At 33.3% G+C, this 19978-nt stretch overlaps 2 long non-coding RNA genes across 2 annotated transcripts; both read right to left on the bottom strand.

Moving 5' to 3' along the window:
• Window positions 1-5440: 5440 nt before the first annotated feature.
• Window positions 5441-8506, bottom strand: LOC134306045 (uncharacterized). Its single transcript, XR_010008895.1, has 2 exons — window positions 8350-8506; window positions 5441-5977 (listed from the first exon to the last, which is right to left on the bottom strand). It is a non-coding gene; the product is annotated as an uncharacterized LOC134306045 (long non-coding RNA).
• A 3115-nt stretch (window positions 8507-11621) lies between these two features.
• LOC134306044 (uncharacterized) lies at window positions 11622-12911 on the bottom strand. Its single transcript, XR_010008894.1, has 2 exons — window positions 12703-12911; window positions 11622-11806 (listed from the first exon to the last, which is right to left on the bottom strand). It is a non-coding gene; the product is annotated as an uncharacterized LOC134306044 (long non-coding RNA).
• Between the last annotated feature and the right edge of the window lie 7067 nt (window positions 12912-19978).

Here is a 19978-nt window from a genome sequence, read left to right as displayed (position 1 = left end):
GTGAGTACACCCCACAGTGAACATGTCCAAATTGTGCCCAAAGTGTCAATATTTTGTGTGACCACCATTATTATCCAGCACTGCCTTAACCCTCCTGGGCATGGAATTCACCAGAGCTGCACAGGTTGCTACTGGAATCCTCTTCCACTCCTCCATGATGACATCACGGAGCTGGTGGATGTTAGACACCTTGAACTCCTCCACCTTCCACTTGAGGATGCGCCACAGGTGCTCAATTGGGTTTAGTCCATCACCTTTACCTTCAGCTTCCTCAGCAAGGCAGTTGTCATCTTGGAGGTTGTGTTTGGGGTCGTTATCCTGTTGGAAAACTGCCATGAGGCCCAGTTTTCGAAGGGAGGGGATCATGCTCTGTTTCAGAATGTCACAGTACATGTTGGAATTCATGTTTCCCTCAATGAACTGCAGCTCCCCAGTGCCAGCAACACTCATGCAGCCCAAGACCATGATGCTACCACCACCATGCTTGACTGTAGGCAAGATACAGTTGTCTTGGTACTTCTCACCAGGGCGCCGCCACACATGCTGGACACCATCTGAGCCAAACAAGTTTATCTTGGTCTCGTCAGACCACAGGGCATTCCAGTAATCCATGTTCTTGGACTGCTTGTCTTCAGCAAACTGTTTGCGGGCTTTCTTGTGCGTCAGCTTCCTTCTGGGATGACGACCATGTAGACCGAGTTGATGCAGTGTGCGGCGTATGGTCTGAGCACTGACAGGCTGACCTCCCACGTCTTCAACCTCTGCAGCAATGCTGGCAGCACTCATGTGTCTATTTTTTAAAGCCAACCTCTGGATATGACGCCGAACACGTGGACTCAACTTCTTTGGTCGACCCTGGCAAAGCCTGTTCCGAGTGGAACCTGTCCTGGAAAACCGCTGTATGACCTTGGCCACCATGCTGTAGCTCAGTTTCAGGGTGTTAGCAATCTTCTTATAGCCCAGGCCATCTTTGTGGAGAGCAACAATTCTATTTCTCACATCCTCAGAGAGTTCTTTGCCATGAGGTGCCATGTTGAATATCCAGTGGCCAGTATGAGAGAATTGTACCCAAAACACCAAATTTAACAGCCCTGCTCCCCATTTACACCTGGGACCTTGACACATGACACCAGGGAGGGACAACGACACATTTGGGCACAATTTGGACATGTTCACTGTGGGGTGTACTCAATTATGTTGCCAGCTATTTAGACATTAATGGCTGTGTGTCGAGTTATTTTCAGAAGACAGTAAATCTACACTGCTATACAAGCTGTACACTGACTACTCTAAGTTATATCCAAGTTTCATGTCTATAGTGTTGTCCCATGAAAAGATATAATAAAATATTTGCAGAAATGTGAGGGGTGTACTCACTTTTGTGATACACTGTATATCTGAAAAGCAGTCCTTTAGCCTGACACACTGTGGTCTCTCTGTGAGGTAGTCCACGAACCAGGTCACCAGGAATGAGTCCACCCCCATCTTCGCCAGTTTGTCTCCCAATAGGAGTGGCTGGATTGTGTTGAACGCACTGGAAAAATCGAAGAATATAATTCTCACCGCTCCGCTTCCCTTGTCCAGGTGAGAGTAGGCTCTATGTAGCATATAGAGGATGGCATCCTCTACCCCCACCTTCTCTCGGTAGGCGAACTGCAGTGGGTCCAGTGCGTGATGGGCCTGTGGTCTGAGGTGGTGGAGTAGCAGTCGCTCAAACGTCTTCATGATGTGCGACGTCAGGGCGACTGGTCTGAAGTCGTTTGGCTCGCTGGGGTGTGCTTTCTTGGGGACTGGGACGACATATGATGTTTTCCACAGTGTGGGGACTTTCCCCAGTCTCAGGCTTTGGTTAAAGATGTATTGGAGTGGCTCCCCCAGTTCAACAGCACATGCTTTCAGCATTTTCGGACACACCCTGTCTGGGCCCGCTGCCTTGCTGGGACGAAGCCTCCTCAGTTGACCTCTGACTTGACCTGTAGTTATGGTTGGGGGGTGTGCCAAATCAGCAGCTGGTGTGGAGGATGATGGGGAATCCAAGGTGGTAACTGTGCAGTCGTTACTACTACTGGCTGGTGGTGGGGGTTTGGAGGTGTTAACTGCAGCAGGGCTATCAAACCTATTAAAGAAAAGTTTGAACTGGTTCGCTCTAACCACGTCCCCCTCTGCTGAGTTTCTTCCTTTCTTTTTGCAGCCAGTGATGGTTTTCATGCCGTTGCAGACCTCCCTCGTGTTGTTCTCCTGCAGTTTCGGCTCTGCGTCCGCGGTACCTGGGTCTTAGCTCCTCCGGTATGTTGTGGACAATACCAGCATTCCATCTCCTCCTTAAGGAGAGTAGTTGTTCCTTTGAATAAGTATGTTTTTTGCCGCCCCCTTGTGAAAAAGTTATGTTCATGATGGAGAAAGGGAGAAAAAGACGTGACACAAAATAAAGAATAAAAGAAAAACACAATAGAAACGCTGAAAAAGTAAAACACTGACGGAGCTACTGGAGAGGCTGCCGCTCACGACGGCGCCTAGACCAGAATCTAGTCTAGAATTCTAAACTAGAATTTTGGCTACTGCTGCTGGCTTCCGACTGGTTAGAGTTGCTGCTGCTAGCTTGGATGCTGCTAATAAAGTTACTGGGTTAAGACTTGGTATTTATTGTATAGCAAAGATGGTAAAGTGCATGCTATATTGTACATCACAATTCATTTTTGTGTATTTTGAATTGTCCAGGCTCGAGGTCACGTAATATTTGCCTGGGAGTGTTATCCAGTTGCTCTGTGAAAATTGGTATGTTCTGTTTACATTGCCATTATGAAAAGTGTTCTATGGTGTGTTTCATGAATTAGTCCATGTACAGAATGTAACATTTTTACTTCTTTGTATGCACTTTATAGATTGTACAGCCGCTTGGGTTGCCAACTGTTTCCGTTTTTTTTCTTTTCTTATTCTTTTTCCTTTGTACTCTGAAACTGTTCGACTGTGCTGCTATTAGCAATTTTATTGTTGTATCCTCAAACTTATAGGCCTTAGCTTTTATGGGAATGCTGCTCTATTTTTAAAGGTCTTATAGTGCTGGGTAATTGAGGGATGGTGGGAAACCAACAGGTTGGTGGGTATAATCGGGTGTTGTTCACCAGTGTGATCGATTTGCAGTGCTGTGTAGTGTGAGAGATTATTGTGTCATACTATATTGCAGAGTGTATTTTCTTAGTCGTAGAATTTAGCCACGTTTGTTACTGACATTAGATCTGTGGGTTTCCCAGCTTCCCCCCAATTATTACTATTCAGTAGAGCATGTGTTTTGTTTTATCCTTGTCCTGGAACCAAACTGACAGTGGTTTTTAATGACTTTAATGACATTTAATAAAATTGATCTTTTGTACTTTTCTAAACCTGCGTTTGTGAGTTTCTTGTACACGGAGCTTCCCCTTTGCTCCAGGAATAAACCAAGGGGTGGCGTTGTCTGGCATCTAGCTCATTGGGGGAGGCCACAATATAGTTTAGATAGTTCACACATATAAGAACCCACAAAACCTCTTAGATGTGTATTAAGAAAGTCTGATCATAAGAAATGACGAGACAGAGATGTCTGAAGTAGGACTGAGATCTCGGATCATTAAAATAACATGAAACTGCTGCATTTCTGGTGTAATAACAACCAAATTCAGTTTAGGAGCCGCTCATTTCTGCAGATCTTCACTGAAAGTGTGCAGAATCTTAAATGTTTTTTGTGCTGCCATGCAGCTGGGTAAATGGAGTTAGTGTAGAATTATGTACAGAGATTTAAAGAGAAAAGTTTAACTGGTTAGCTTAGTTAGTTAGAGCGTGGTTGTGAGTTCAATCCTCGTATGGGCTCATGGCAGAAGATTAAAAGAAATGTAGACCGTGTAAAATAAAAGTATTAGGAAAGTATGAGGTTAAAAGCATCAGCTTTTATTTATTCTTAAAAGAAAAATACACGAAGATCTGTTCTGCTTAACAACAGTAAAGCTCTCCATCGTTTCCGTGTGGCAGGTCCATAACTGAAGGGCTGTAGTGTATCGGGTATGTGGGTATATGACCTGCCCTTAGACATTGGCAGGTTAGCTCAGTTGGTTAGAGCGTGGTGCTAATAATGCCACGGTCATGGGCTCAATCCCCGTATGGGGCACACCCACTTTTGGACATAAACTAACAAGCAAGTGATCCTTCTCTAACTAGCAGGTCCTATTGATCTGAGCTTCAAACGTTGTCTTTGACAAGTGTGAGATCTTTTTAATGCCGCTCTCATTCAGGTCACAAACATGCCATTATTTCAATTTGCCAAACTTAATTGCCCTTCTGTAAATGTTAGCAAGTCATGTGACATGTGTGTACCCTCCAATGAAACAGCTGTGCGCGTCTCTGTGGCGCAATCGGTTACCGTGTTTGGCTGTTAAGCAAAAGGTTGGTGGTTCGAGCCCACCCAGAAAGGAGTGCCTTTTATTGCACAATGTGTAGTCCCACAGAACAGTGGAAATAAGTAACTGAAAAACATCAAGTAAACAACAGTCCTACAAGCACAAACATCCACCTGATAAGTCACCGGAGACCAGCTGTACAGAGTGGAAGAAAGACCTTTTGGTTTCTGTAGATGTTAAATGAAGATACTCGGCCAATGTGGGCCTCGAACCCACGACCCTGAGATTAAGAGCCTCATGCTCTACCGACTGAGCTAGCCGGGCTTCAGCAGCATGTCAGAACAGACAGCTTATAGATCAGACCATCAGAGAGATGTAGGTTTAATAGTGTTATTTTAAATAAACAAAAATAAATGAAATAGAACAATTTAACTTTTTTTAAAGAATGTGCACAGTGAAATACACTGAAAACCTCAAAAGGTCGTCCTAAAATGAGTGTGTTTCAGTGCTGTTTAATACAAATAAATAAAATATATAAGCACTACAGGACGGATCAGCTGCATTCATCTTCCCCTCTATCAGGACTGCCACCACCATGCTTCACAGTGGGTGTGGCATTAGCCGGGTGCCTGGTCTCCTCCAGACGTGACTTGTTTCTCGCGGTCCGAAAGACCTGTAGGTGCATTTTGGCACCTAGTTCAAATGATTGATCTTCTGGAAGGTTCTCACGTCTCCACAAGGATACGCCGGAGGTTCCTGCTCACCTCCCGGCCAGGCCAGACTTCTTCCATTTATGAATGTTGGTGGTCCGTACCCTTGCCCAGATCTATGCTTCCGAGGTCTGTAGACGATTCCTTTGACCCCATGGCCACTGTGGACTGTGGGACCTCATATAAGCAGGTGTCTGCGATCCCCAATCGTGTCCAATCAATCCAATTGACCACAGGTGGCCTCCAATTAAATTGGAGACGCATCTCAAGCGGTATCATACCCGTCTTTTGGGTGTCCTATCAAAGTGTGTGCAAACAGACGCCTAAAAGCGTGCTAATAACACACAGACACACAGACGACGGTACAGTTCACGTCTTTATTGAACAATTTATTTATTTAATAAACAAAGAAGCTGCTGGTAACTGTAAGAATAATCTCCTCGTCTTCCGGATCAAGATGCTCGTTGACCTGCGTCGAGAAAACAAGCAAGAAATGCAGTTAGACACGATCCAGCCCTGAAAGGTTGGAGATGTTAGTTTATAGAGTTCTACCATTAAGCTATCGTGACGTCCTGGAGGTCCGGTAAGGTTCTGTGAGGCCCTGTGAATAGAGACTTAAACCTTGCATAGATATCAAACCTTCATCATCTCCTACTCACCCAGAAAGACCTGCCAGAGCTCTCGAACCTTCTTATTCCTGGAAAAAAGCTCAAATCTTAAAAGGTTTGATCATTTTTACCGTTAGCAGAAGCCTTCAGAAACCTCTACGGTTAAAGATCTACATCATCTGAACCTAGTCTTCGGCTTACTCATCAAACCACCCGTGCAGGAGGATCTGCCCGAGGGTGAGACGCTTGCTGGGCTTCTTCTTGAGGCATTGTTCAATCAGATGGCGGCAGGCTGGTGAGTGCGACAATGCAGATTTAAATTATACGGTGTTTAGATCTGAAGAAGATACAGCGATGAGGCATAACATTATGACCACTTTCCTAATAACGTGGCCTCCATTGATCAGACTCATTTTTCCAGCACATCCCACGGATGCTCGGTTGAATCGAGATCTGGGGAATCCATGGAAGGGTGGACGTGGTCCTCAAACGCTTAGGTAGTAGCTACGTGTCAGAGTGACCCAACCCAAAGTTTCCCAACAGAATGTTGGCAGAACTTCTTCCCATAGTGCATCCTGATGCCATGTGTTCCCCCAGGTAAGTGACGTGGACAGGGGTCACCATGGGCATCATGACTGGTCTGCTGCTACCTTTGAGCTACAGGAGCTTGTCTGTTGAATCGGACCACACATGCCTGTCACTGGTTTACCACTCTACCCTCCCTGGACCACCCCACAAGAGCTGCAGATTTGGAGATGCTCTGATCCAGTCATCTATCCATCACAATTCGCTCCTTGATAGAGTCACTTCACCTGTCAGTGGTCATAATGTTATGCCTGGTCAGCATACAGTGTATCACAAAAGTGAGTACACCCCTCACATTTCTGCAGATATTTAAGTATATCTTTTCATGGGACAACACTGACAAAATGACACTTTGACACAATGAAAAGCAGTATGTGTGCAGCTTACATAACAGTGTAAATTTATTCTTCCCTCAAAATAACTTAATATACAGCCATTAATGTCTAAACCACCGGCAACAAAAGTGAGTACACCCCTAAGAGACTACACCCCTAAATGTCCAAATTGAGCACTGCTTGTCATTTTCTCTCCAAAATGTCATGTGACTCATTAGTGTTACTAGGTCTCAGGTGTGCATAGGGAGCAGGTGTGTTCAATTTAGTAGTACAGCTCTCACACTCTCTCATACTGGTCACTGAAAGTTCCAACATGGCACCTCATGGCAAAGAACTCTCTGAGGATCTTAAAAGACGAATTGTTGCGCTACATGAAGATGGCCAAGGCTACAAGAAGATTGCCAACACCCTGAAACTGAGCTGCAGCACAGTGGCCAAGATCATCCAGCGTTTTAAAAGAGCAGGGTCCACTCAGAACAGACCTCGCGTTGGTCGTCCAAAGAAGCTGAGTGCACGTGCTCAGCGTCACATCCAACTGCTGTCTTTGAAAGATAGGCGCAGGAGTGCTGTCAGCATTGCTGCAGAGATTGAAAAGGTGGGGGGTCAGCCTGTCAGTGCTCAGACCATACGCCGCACACTACATCAAATTGGTCTGCATGGCTGTCACCCCAGAAGGAAGCCTCTTCTGAAGTCTCTACACAAGAAAGCCCGCAAACAGTTTGCTGAAGACATGTCAACAAAGGACATGGATTACTGGAACCATGTCCTATGGTCTGATGAGACCAAGATTAATTTGTTTGGTTCAGATGGTCTCAAGCATGTGTGGCGGCAATCAGGTGAGGAGTACAAAGATAAGTGTGTCATGCCTACAGTCAAGCATGGTGGTGGGAATGCCATGGTCTGGGGCTGCATGAGTGCAGCAGGTGTTGGGGAGTTACATTTCATTGAGGGACACATGAACTCCAATATGTACTGTGAAATACTGAAGCAGAGCATGATCCCCTCCCTCCGGAAACTGGGTCGCAGGGCAGTGTTCCAGCATGATAATGACCCCAAACACGCCTCTAAGACGACCAATGCTTTATTGAAGAAGCTGAGGGTAAAGGTGATGGACTGGCCAAGCATGTCTCCAGACCTAAACCCAATAGAACATCTTTGGGGCATCCTCAAGCGGAAGGTGGAGGAGCGCAAAGTCTCGAATATCCGCCAGCTCCGTGATGTCGTCATGGAGGAGTGGAAAAGCATTCCAGTGGCAACCTGTGAAGCTCTGGTAAACTCCATGCCCAGGAGAGTTAAGGCAGTTCTGGGAAATAATGGTGGCCACACAAAATATTGACACTTCAGGAACTTTCACTAAGGGGTGTACTCACTTTTGTTGCCGGTGGTTTAGACATTAATGGCTGTATATTGAGTTATTTTGAGGGAAGAATAAATTTACACTGTTATATAAGCTGCACACAGACTACTTTTCATTGTGTCAAAGTGTCATTTTGTCAGTGTTGTCCCATGAAAAGATATACTTAAATATCTGCAGAAATGTGAGGGGTGTACTCACTTTTGTGATACACTGTATATATATAATATTGAGTGTATAAATATAATATTGAGTGTATATATATAATATTGAGTGTATATATATAATATTGAGTGTATATACAGTATATATATATGCTGTATATATATATATATATATATATATATATATATAATTCCTAATATATACACTAAGCATCAGTGTACAGACCTGTTCCAGGTTTTAAACACACTCCTGGTCCTCTTAAACAGAAACCCCTCCATCAGGAGCGCTTCCTCTGCCGCCGCACCTCCCCCGTGACCCGGGTCGCCCCCGGAGGACGCCCGGGGAGGCGCCCCGCGATACAGCACACGCAGAAACCTCTGTCTCAGAGAAGCAGCCATCGTAAATGAGGAGAAAATCTAAATGCTGCTCCTGAAGAGCACAGGTCCACATTGTGATGTCACAGCGTTCCGAGGCAGCAGAGTGAATTTACCTTTACCATATATGGGCATGACTGGATTCATGTGACTGCACATATACTGACTTGATTTCCACTGTGGGACGGCTTTCGGAGGGTCCTGGGTTCGATTCCCGGGTGGAGTTTGCATGTTCTCCCCATGTCCTGGGGTAACAGGGTACACTAGGTATAAGTGTGTGTGTGTGTGTGTGACACACCCTGGTACTGACACACCCCCATACCATGACACACCCTGGTACTGACACACCCCCATACCATGACAGACCCTGGTACTGGTACTGACACACCCCCATACCATGACAGACCCTGGTACTGACACACCCCCATACCATGACACCCCCTGGTACTGGTACTGACACACCCTGGTACTGACACACCCCCATACCATGACACACCCTGGTACTGACACCCCCCCATACCATGACACACCCTGGTACTGGTACTGACACACCCCCATACCATGACACACCCTGGTACTGGTACTGACACACCCCCATACCATGACACACCCTGGTACTGACACCCCCCCATACCATGACACACCCTGGTACTGGTACTGACACACCCCCATACCATGACACACCCTGGTACTGGTACTGACACACCCCCATACCATGACACACCCTGGTACTGACACACCCCCATACCATGACACTCCCTGGTACTGACACCCCCCCATACCATGACACACCCTGGTACTGGTACTGACACACCCCCATACCATTACACACCCTGGTACTGACACACCCCCATACCATGACACACCCTGGTACTGACACACCCTGGTACTGACACACCCCCATACCATGACACACCCTGGTACTGGTACTGACACACCCCCATACCATGACACACCCTGGTACTGAAACACCCCCATACCATGACACACCCTGGTACTGACACACCCTGGTACTGACACACCCTGGTACTGACACACCCCCATACCATGACACACCCTGGTACTGGTACTGACACACCCCCATACCATGACAGACCCTGGTACTGACACACCCCCATACCATGACACACCCTGGTACTGGTACTGACACACCCCCATACCATGACACACCCTGGTACTGACACCCCCCCATACCATGACACACCCTGGTACTGGTACTGACACACCCCCATACCATGACACACCCTGGTACTGACACACCCCCATACCATGACACACCCTGGTACTGACACACCCTGGTACTGACACACCCCCATACCATGAAACACCCTGGTACTGGTACTGACACACCCCCATACCATGACACACCCCCATACCATGACACACCCTGGTACTGACACACCCCATACCATGACACTCCCTGGTACTGACACCCCCCCATACCATGACACACCCTGGAACTGACACACCCCCATACCATGACACACCCCCATACCATGACACACCCTGGTACTGACACACCCTGGTACTGGTACTGACACACCCCCATACCATGACACACCCTGGTACTGACACGCCCCCATACCATGACACACCCTGGTATTGACACCTCATACATGTGTATGATGTGTGATTGTGTACTGATGTGTGTATTACATGTGTGTATAAGGTGTGTGTATGGTGTGTGTGTAATGTGTACTGATGTGTGTGTGTATAACACGTGTGTGTGTATTATGTGTGTGTATAAGGTGTGTGTGTGTGTGTGTATTTAGAAACTGAATATTGTAAATTATATTTTACTAACAGTAATTTAGAGAGAAATTTTGACTGTATTAGAGATGCTGCTACAACTCAGGTCCATCACAAATGCTCTTGGAAAAAATGATCCAAAACAAATTAAGGATTTCACTGCTCCACTTGCCAACGAATCTCAGTTCAAACACTTTGACATAAACCTCTAGACTGGTAAGTGCTTTTATGTGTTTATGTTTTATGTGTTATAGTCCCTTTGACAATATACCTGGTGTGTTCTTAAGTGGCACTCTACTATGTTTAAGAGCAGAAAAAAAACCCTAAATCATCTTTTTTTACTTTACATTTTCTGCATTTAGCAGACGCCTTTATCCAAAGCAACTTACAGTACAGTTACAGTATACAGTTTGAGCAATTGAGGGTTAAGAGTCTTGCTCAAGGGCCCAACAGTTGCAACCTGGCAGAGGTGAGGCTTGAACCGGCAACCCTCTGATTACTAGTCCAGTACCTTAACCACTAGGCTACGGCTGCCTACTTAAAACATCTTGACATCAAAACAATGCATTTGTTTATATTTCTGATAGGATCCCAGGAAAAGAACTCAGAGACTGTGCCCACCAGCCCAAATCTTCAACATGTCCAATGAGAACCTCACTCCCTTAAACATCAAAGGAGAGGAAGTGGAAAGAGTCTCCAGCTTTAAGTTTCGGGAAACCTACATCACAGAGGACCTTACCTGGACCACAAGCACCACTACTCTGGTCAAGAAAGCTCAACAGTGGCTATATTTTATGAGAACACACCCTAGTTAGGAAAACTAACCTGAACACGGAGCTTTTGGTGACATTCTACCGCTGCTCCGTGGGGAGCATACTGACCTACTGCATTAATGCATTGTATGCCAACTGCACAGTAGCAGAAAGGAAAGGTTTATACACACTGCCCAAAATATTATTGGACGCTCCCTGCCCACACTGGAGGACACCTTCAGAACTCGCTGTCTAAACAGAGCCAGAGGGATTCTGAAAGAAGTGACTCACTCTGGACATGATCTTTTCTCTCTTCTACCGTCTGGAAGACAACACAACCCAACAAGTTAAAATAACCCATCATGTGTTCTGTCCAATATTTCCCCAGCGCTGGGTTGCCAAATTACCCAGGTTGGGTTGTTTTCAGCCCAGCATTTTTAGAGTGTATAGTTTAAGTTAAGCTCTGGGCTGCCTCAGTTACAGTGGGGCCAAAAAGTATTAAGTCAGCCACTGATTGTGCAAGTTCTCCTACTTAGAAAGATGAGAGAGGTCTGTAATTTTCATCATAGGTACATTTCAACTATGAGAGACAAAATAAGAAAAAAAAATCCAGGAAATCACATTGTCGGATTTTTAAAGAATTTATTTGTAAATTATGGTGGAAAATAAGTATTTGGTCACCCACAAACAAGCAAGATTTCTGGCTCTCACAGGCCTGTAACTTCTTCTTTAAGAAGCTCTTCTGTCCTCCACTCATTACCTGTATTAATGGCACCTGTTTGACCTCGTTATCTGTATAAAAGACACCTGTCCACAGATAATCACATTATTTCCCAGTAATAGTTTAACCAAAAGATTTATACTGTTATTATTACTATTTACTTATTAATGTTTACTGTGTAATTAATTACCTATTAATTACACAGTATAATTCATTCATTGCTAACCATTTCTCCCCAACACTCACTCACTCACTATATTTTATATTTTAGCTTGTTTGGTACAATCTGATGAGTCACACTTGTGTCTAAGTGCTGAGAAATGAGCAAAGCAGCTCCAACACTGTGAGCATCATTTCTGTAAAATGTGAATGCGCTGGTGTGTTTTGAGATTACTCTGTGTAAGAAAACTGTTCCCACACTGTGAGCACTGATACGGTTTCACTCCAGTGTGAATGTGCTGGTGTGTGTTGAGATAACTCTGTGTATTAAAACTCTTCCCACACTGTGAGCACAGATACGGTTTCTCTCCAGTGTGAATGCGCTGGTGTTTTTTGAGATGTATCTGTTGATTAAAACTTTTTCCACACTGTGAACACTGATACGGTTTCTCTCCAGTGTGAATGCGCTGGTGTATTTTGAGATAACTCTGTTGATTAAAACTTTTTTCACACTGTGAACACTGATACGGTTTCTCTCCTCTGTGAATGCGCTGGTGTGTTTTGAGATAACTCTGTGTATTAAAACTCGTCCCACACTGTGAGCACTGATATGGTCTCTCTCCAGTGTGAAAGCGCTGGTGTTTTTTGAGATTACTCTGTATATTAAAACTCTTTCCACACTGTGAGCACTGATACGGTTTCTCTCCACTGTGAATGCGCTGGTGTATTTTAAGCTTACTCTTTGTATTAAAACTCTTTCCACACTGTGAGCACTGATACGGTTTCTCTCCTGTGTGAATGCGCTGGTGTATTTTAAACTCACTCTTTGTATTAAAACTCTTTCCACACTGTGCACACTGATATGGTTTCTCTCCAGTGTGAATGCGCTGGTGTATTTTGAGATGACACTGGAACCTGAAGCTCTTCCCACACTGTGAGCAGACGTTTCCTTCTTCCTGTGTGGGACTGAGAGGGGTGTTAATGCTGAAAGTACCAGAGGACGTTTGCTGATTACTGGAGCTTCTGGTGGGCGTCAGATCCTCATGTTCAGTCTTAATCTTCACCAGAGTCTCATATTTATCATGGTTGCAGCTCTTGATGTGATTGTGGAGCTGATTTTGGGTTGTAGAGGAATGTGGACACGAGGAGCAGCAGAAATCCTTGTTCAGTTCTGAAGCAGAAAATAATCAAATACATTTATAACATTATAAATAATCAAATACATTTATAACATTATCAAAAATAAAAAACATTTATAACATAAATAATAATATACATTTATAACATTATCAATAATAAAATACATTTATAACATTATCAATAATAAAATACATTTATAACATACATAATAATATACATTTATAACGTTATAAATAATAAAATACATTTATAACATTATAAATAATAAAATACATTTATAACATTATGAATAATCAAATACATTAATAACATTATAAAATCAAATACATTTATAACATTATAAATAATCAAATACATTTATAACATTATAAATAATCAAATACATTAATACCATTATAAATAATCAAATACATTAATACCATTATAAATAATCAAATACATTTATAACATTATAAATAATCAAATACATTTATAACATTATAAATAATAATATACATTTATAACATAAATAATCAAATACATTTATGACATTATAAATAATCAAATACATTTATAATGTTATAAATAATCAAATACATTTATAACATTAAAAATAATAATATACATTTATAACATTATAAATAATCAAATACATTTATAACATTATAAATAATCAAATACATTTATAACATTATAAATAATCAAATACATTTATAACATTATAAATAATCAAATACATTTATAACATTATAAATAATCAAATACATTTATAACATTATAAATAATCAAATACATTTATAACATTATAAATAATAATATACATTTATAACATTATAAATAATCAAATACATTTATAACATTATAAATAATCAAATACATTTATAACGTTATAAATAATCAAATACATTTATAACATTATAAATAATCAAATACATTTATAACATTATAAATAATCAAATACATTTATAACATTATAAATAATCGAATACATTTATAACATTATAAATAATCGAATACATTTATAACATTATAAATAATCGAATACATTTATAACATTATAAATAATCGAATACATGTATAACATTATAAATAATCAAATACATTTATAACATTATAAATAATCAAATACATTTATAACATTATAAATAATAATATACATTTATAACATTATAAATAATCAAATACATTTATAACATTATAAATAATCAAATACATTTATAATGTTATAAATAATCAAATACATTTATAACATTATAAATAATCAAATACATTTATAACATTATAAATAATCAAATACATTTATAACATTATAAATAATCAAATACATTTATAACATTATAAATAATCAAATACATTTATAACATTATAAATAATCAAATACATTTATAACACTATAAATAATCAAATACATTTATAACATTATAAATAATAAAATATATTTATAACATTATAAATAATCAAATACATTTATAACATTATAAATAATCAAATACATTTAAAACATTATAAATAATCAAATACATTTATAACATTATAAATAATCAAATACATTTATAACATTATAAATAATCAAATACATTTATAACATTATAAATAATCAAATACATTTATAACATTATAAATAATAATATACAATTATAACATTATAAATAATCAAATACATGTATAACATTATAAATAATCAAATACATTTATAACATTATAAATAATCAAATACATTTATAACATTATAAATAATAATATACAATTATAACATTATAAATAATCAAATACATGTATAACATTATAAATAATCAAATACATTTATAACATTATAAATAATCAAATACATTTATAACATTATATATAATAATATACATTTATAACATTATAAATAATCAAATACATTTATAACATTATAAATAATCAAATACATTTATAATGTTATAAATAATCAAATACATTTATAACATTATAAATAATCAAATACATTTATAATGTTATAAATAATCAAATACATTTATAACATTATAAATAATCAAATACATTTATAACATTATAAATAATCAAATACATTTATAACATTATAAATAATCAAATACATTTATAACATTATAAATAATCAAATACATTTATAACACTATAAATAATCAAATACATTTATAACATTATAAATAATAAAATATATTTATAACATTATAAATAATCAAATACATTTATAACATTATAAATAATCAAATACATTTAAAACATTATAAATAATCAAATACATTTATAACATTATAAATAATCAAATACATTTATAACATTATAAATAATCAAATACATTTATAACATTATAAATAATAATATACATTTATAACATAAATAATAATATACATTTATAACATTATCAATAATAAAATACATTTATAACATTATCAATAATAAAATACATTTATAACATACATAATAATATACATTTATAACGTTATAAATAATCAAATACATTTATAAAATTATAAAAATTAAAATACATTTATAACATTATGAATAATCAAATACATTAATAACATTATAAAATCAAATACATTTATAACATTATAAATAATCAAATACATTTATAACATTATAAATAATCAAATACATTTATAACATTATAAATAATCAAATACATTTATAACATTATAAATAATCAAATACATTAATACCATTATAAATAATCAAATACATTTATAACATTATAAATAATCAAATACATTTATAACATTATAAATAATCAAATACATTTATAACATTATAAATAATCAAATACATTTATAACATTATAAATAATCAAATACATTAATACCATTATAAATAATCAAATACATTTATAACATTATAAATAATCAAATACATTTATAACATTATAAATAATCAAATACATTTATAACATTATAAATAATCAAATACATTTATAACATTATAAATAATCAAATACATTTATAACATTATAAATAATCAAATACATTTATAACATTATAAATAATAATATACATTTATACAATAAATAATCAAATACATTTATGACATTATAAATAATCAAATACATTTATAATGTTATAAATAATCAAATACATTTATAACATTAAAAATAATCAAATATATTTATAACATTATAAATAATCAAATACATTTATAACATTATAAATAATCAAATACATTTATAACATTATAAATAATCAAATACATTTATAACATTATAAATAATCAAATACATTTATAACATTATAAATAATAATATACATTTATAACATTATAAATAATCAAATACATTTATAACATTATAAATAATCAAATACATTTATAACATTATGAATAATCGAATACATTTATAACATTATAAATAATCGAATACATTTATAACATTATAAATAATCAAATACATTCATAACATTATAAATAATCAAATACATTTATAACATTATAAATAATCAAATATATTTATAACATTATAAATAATCAAATACATTTATAACATTATAAATAATCGAATACATTTATAACATTATAAATAATCAAATACATTAATACCATTATAAATAATCAAATACATTTATAACATTATAAATAATCAAATACATTTATAACATTATAAATAATCAAATACATTTATAACATTATAAATAATCGAATACATTTATAACATTATAAATAATCAAATACATTTATAACATTATAAATAATCAAATACATTTATAACATTATAAATAATAATATACATTTATAACATTATAAATAATCAAATACATTTATAACATTATAAATAATCAAATACATTTATAACATTATAAATAATCAAATACATTTATAACATTATAAATAATCAAATACATTTATAACATTATAAATAATCAAATACATTTATAACATTATAAATAATCAAATACATTTATAACATTATAAATAATCAAATACATTAATACCATTATAAATAATCAAATACATTTATAACATTATAAATAATCAAATACATTTATAACATTATAAATAATCAAATACATTTATAACATTATAAATAATCAAATACATTTATAACATTATAAATAATCAAATACATTTATAACATTATAAATATTCAAATACATTTATAACATTATAAATAATAATATACATTTATAACATAAATAATCAAATACATTTATGACATTATAAATAATCAAATACATTTATAATGTTATAAATAATCAAATACATTTATAACATTATAAATAATCGAATACATTTATAACATTATAAATAATCGAATACATTTATAACATTATAAATAATCAAATACATGTATAACATTATAAATAATCAAATACATTTATAACATTATAAATAATCAAATACATTTATAACATTATAAATAATAATATACATTTATAACATTATAAATAATCAAATACATTTATAACATTATAAATAATCAAATACATTTATAACATTATAAATAATCAAATACATTTATAACACTATAAATAATCAAATACATTTATAACATTATAAATAATAAAATATATTTATAACATTATAAATAATCAAATACATTTATAACATTATAAATAATCAAATACATTTAAAACATTATAAATAATCAAATACATTTATAACATTATAAATAATCAAATACATTTATAACATTATAAATAATCAAATACATTTATAACATTATAAATAATAATATACATTTATAACATAAATAATAATATACATTTATAACATTATCAATAATAAAATACATTTATAACATTATCAATAATAAAATACATTTATAACATACATAATAATATACATTTATAACGTTATAAATAATCAAATACATTTATAAAATTATAAAAATTAAAATACATTTATAACATTATGAATAATCAAATACATTAATAACATTATAAAATCAAATACATTTATAACATTATAAATAATCAAATACATTTATAACATTATAAATAATCAAATACATTTATAACATTATAAATAATCAAATACATTTATAACATTATAAATAATCAAATACATTAATACCATTATAAATAATCAAATACATTTATAACATTATAAATAATCAAATACATTTATAACATTATAAATAATCAAATACATTTATAAAATTATAAATAATCAAATACATTTATAACATTATAAATAATCAAATACATTAATACCATTATAAATAATCAAATACATTTATAACATTATAAATAATCAAATACATTTATAACATTATAAATAATCAAATACATTTATAACATTATAAATAATCAAATACATTTATAACATTATAAATAATCAAATACATTTATAACATTATAAATAATCAAATACATTTATAACATTATAAATAATAATATACATTTATACAATAAATAATCAAATACATTTATGACATTATAAATAATCAAATACATTTATAATGTTATAAATAATCAAATACATTTATAACATTAAAAATAATCAAATATATTTATAACATTATAAATAATCAAATACATTTATAACATTATAAATAATCAAATACATTTATAACATTATAAATAATCAAATACATTTATAACATTATAAATAATCAAATACATTTATAACATTATAAATAATAATATACATTTATAACATTATAAATAATCAAATACATTTATAACATTATAAATAATCAAATACATTTATAACATTATGAATAATCGAATACATTTATAACATTATAAATAATCGAATACATTTATAACATTATAAATAATCAAATACATTTATAACATTATGAATAATCGAATACATTTATAACATTATAAATAATCGAATACATTTATAACATTATAAATAATCAAATACATTCATAACATTATAAATAATCAAATACATTTATAACATTATAAATAATCAAATATATTTATAACATTATAAATAATCAAATACATTTATAACATTATAAATAATCGAATACATTTATAACATTATAAATAATCAAATACATGTATAACATTATAAATAATCAAATACATTTATAACATTATAAATAATCAAATACATTTATAACATTATAAATAATAATATACATTTATAACATTATAAATAATCAAATACATTTATAACATTATAAATAATCAAATACATTTATAACATTATAAATAATCAAATACATTTATAACATTATAAATAATCAAATACATTTATAACATTATAAATAATCAAATACATTTATAACATTATAAATAATCAAATACATTTATAACATTATAAATAATCAAATACATTAATACCATTATAAATAATCAAATACATTTATAACATTATAAATAATCAAATACATTTATAACATTATAAATAATCAAATACATTTATAACATTATAAATAATCAAATACATTTATAACATTATAAATAATCAAATACATTTATAACATTATAAATATTCAAATACATTTATAACATTATAAATAATAATATACATTTATAACATAAATAATCAAATACATTTATGACATTATAAATAATCAAATACATTTATAATGTTATAAATAATCAAATACATTTATAACATTATAAATAATCGAATACATTTATAACATTATAAATAATCGAATACATTTATAACATTATAAATAATCAAATACATGTATAACATTATAAATAATCAAATACATTTATAACATTATAAATAATCAAATACATTTATAACATTATAAATAATAATATACATTTATAACATTATAAATAATCAAATACATTTATAACATTATAAATAATCAAATACATTTATAACATTATAAATAATCAAATACATTTATAACACTATAAATAATCAAATACATTTATAACATTATAAATAATAAAATATATTTATAACATTATAAATAATCAAATACATTTATAACATTATAAATAATCAAATACATTTAAAACATTATAAATAATCAAATACATTTATAACATTATAAATAATCAAATACATTTATAACATTATAAATAATCAAATACATTTATAACATTATAAATAATCAAATA

This window comes from Trichomycterus rosablanca, unplaced genomic scaffold (assembly GCF_030014385.1).
Source record: "Trichomycterus rosablanca isolate fTriRos1 unplaced genomic scaffold, fTriRos1.hap1 scaffold_182, whole genome shotgun sequence".
In the NCBI taxonomy this organism is placed as follows: Eukaryota; Metazoa; Chordata; class Actinopteri; order Siluriformes; family Trichomycteridae; genus Trichomycterus; species Trichomycterus rosablanca.
The sequence above is the reverse complement of the archived record's forward strand: the minus strand, read 5'-3'. Positions and strand labels throughout refer to the sequence as shown.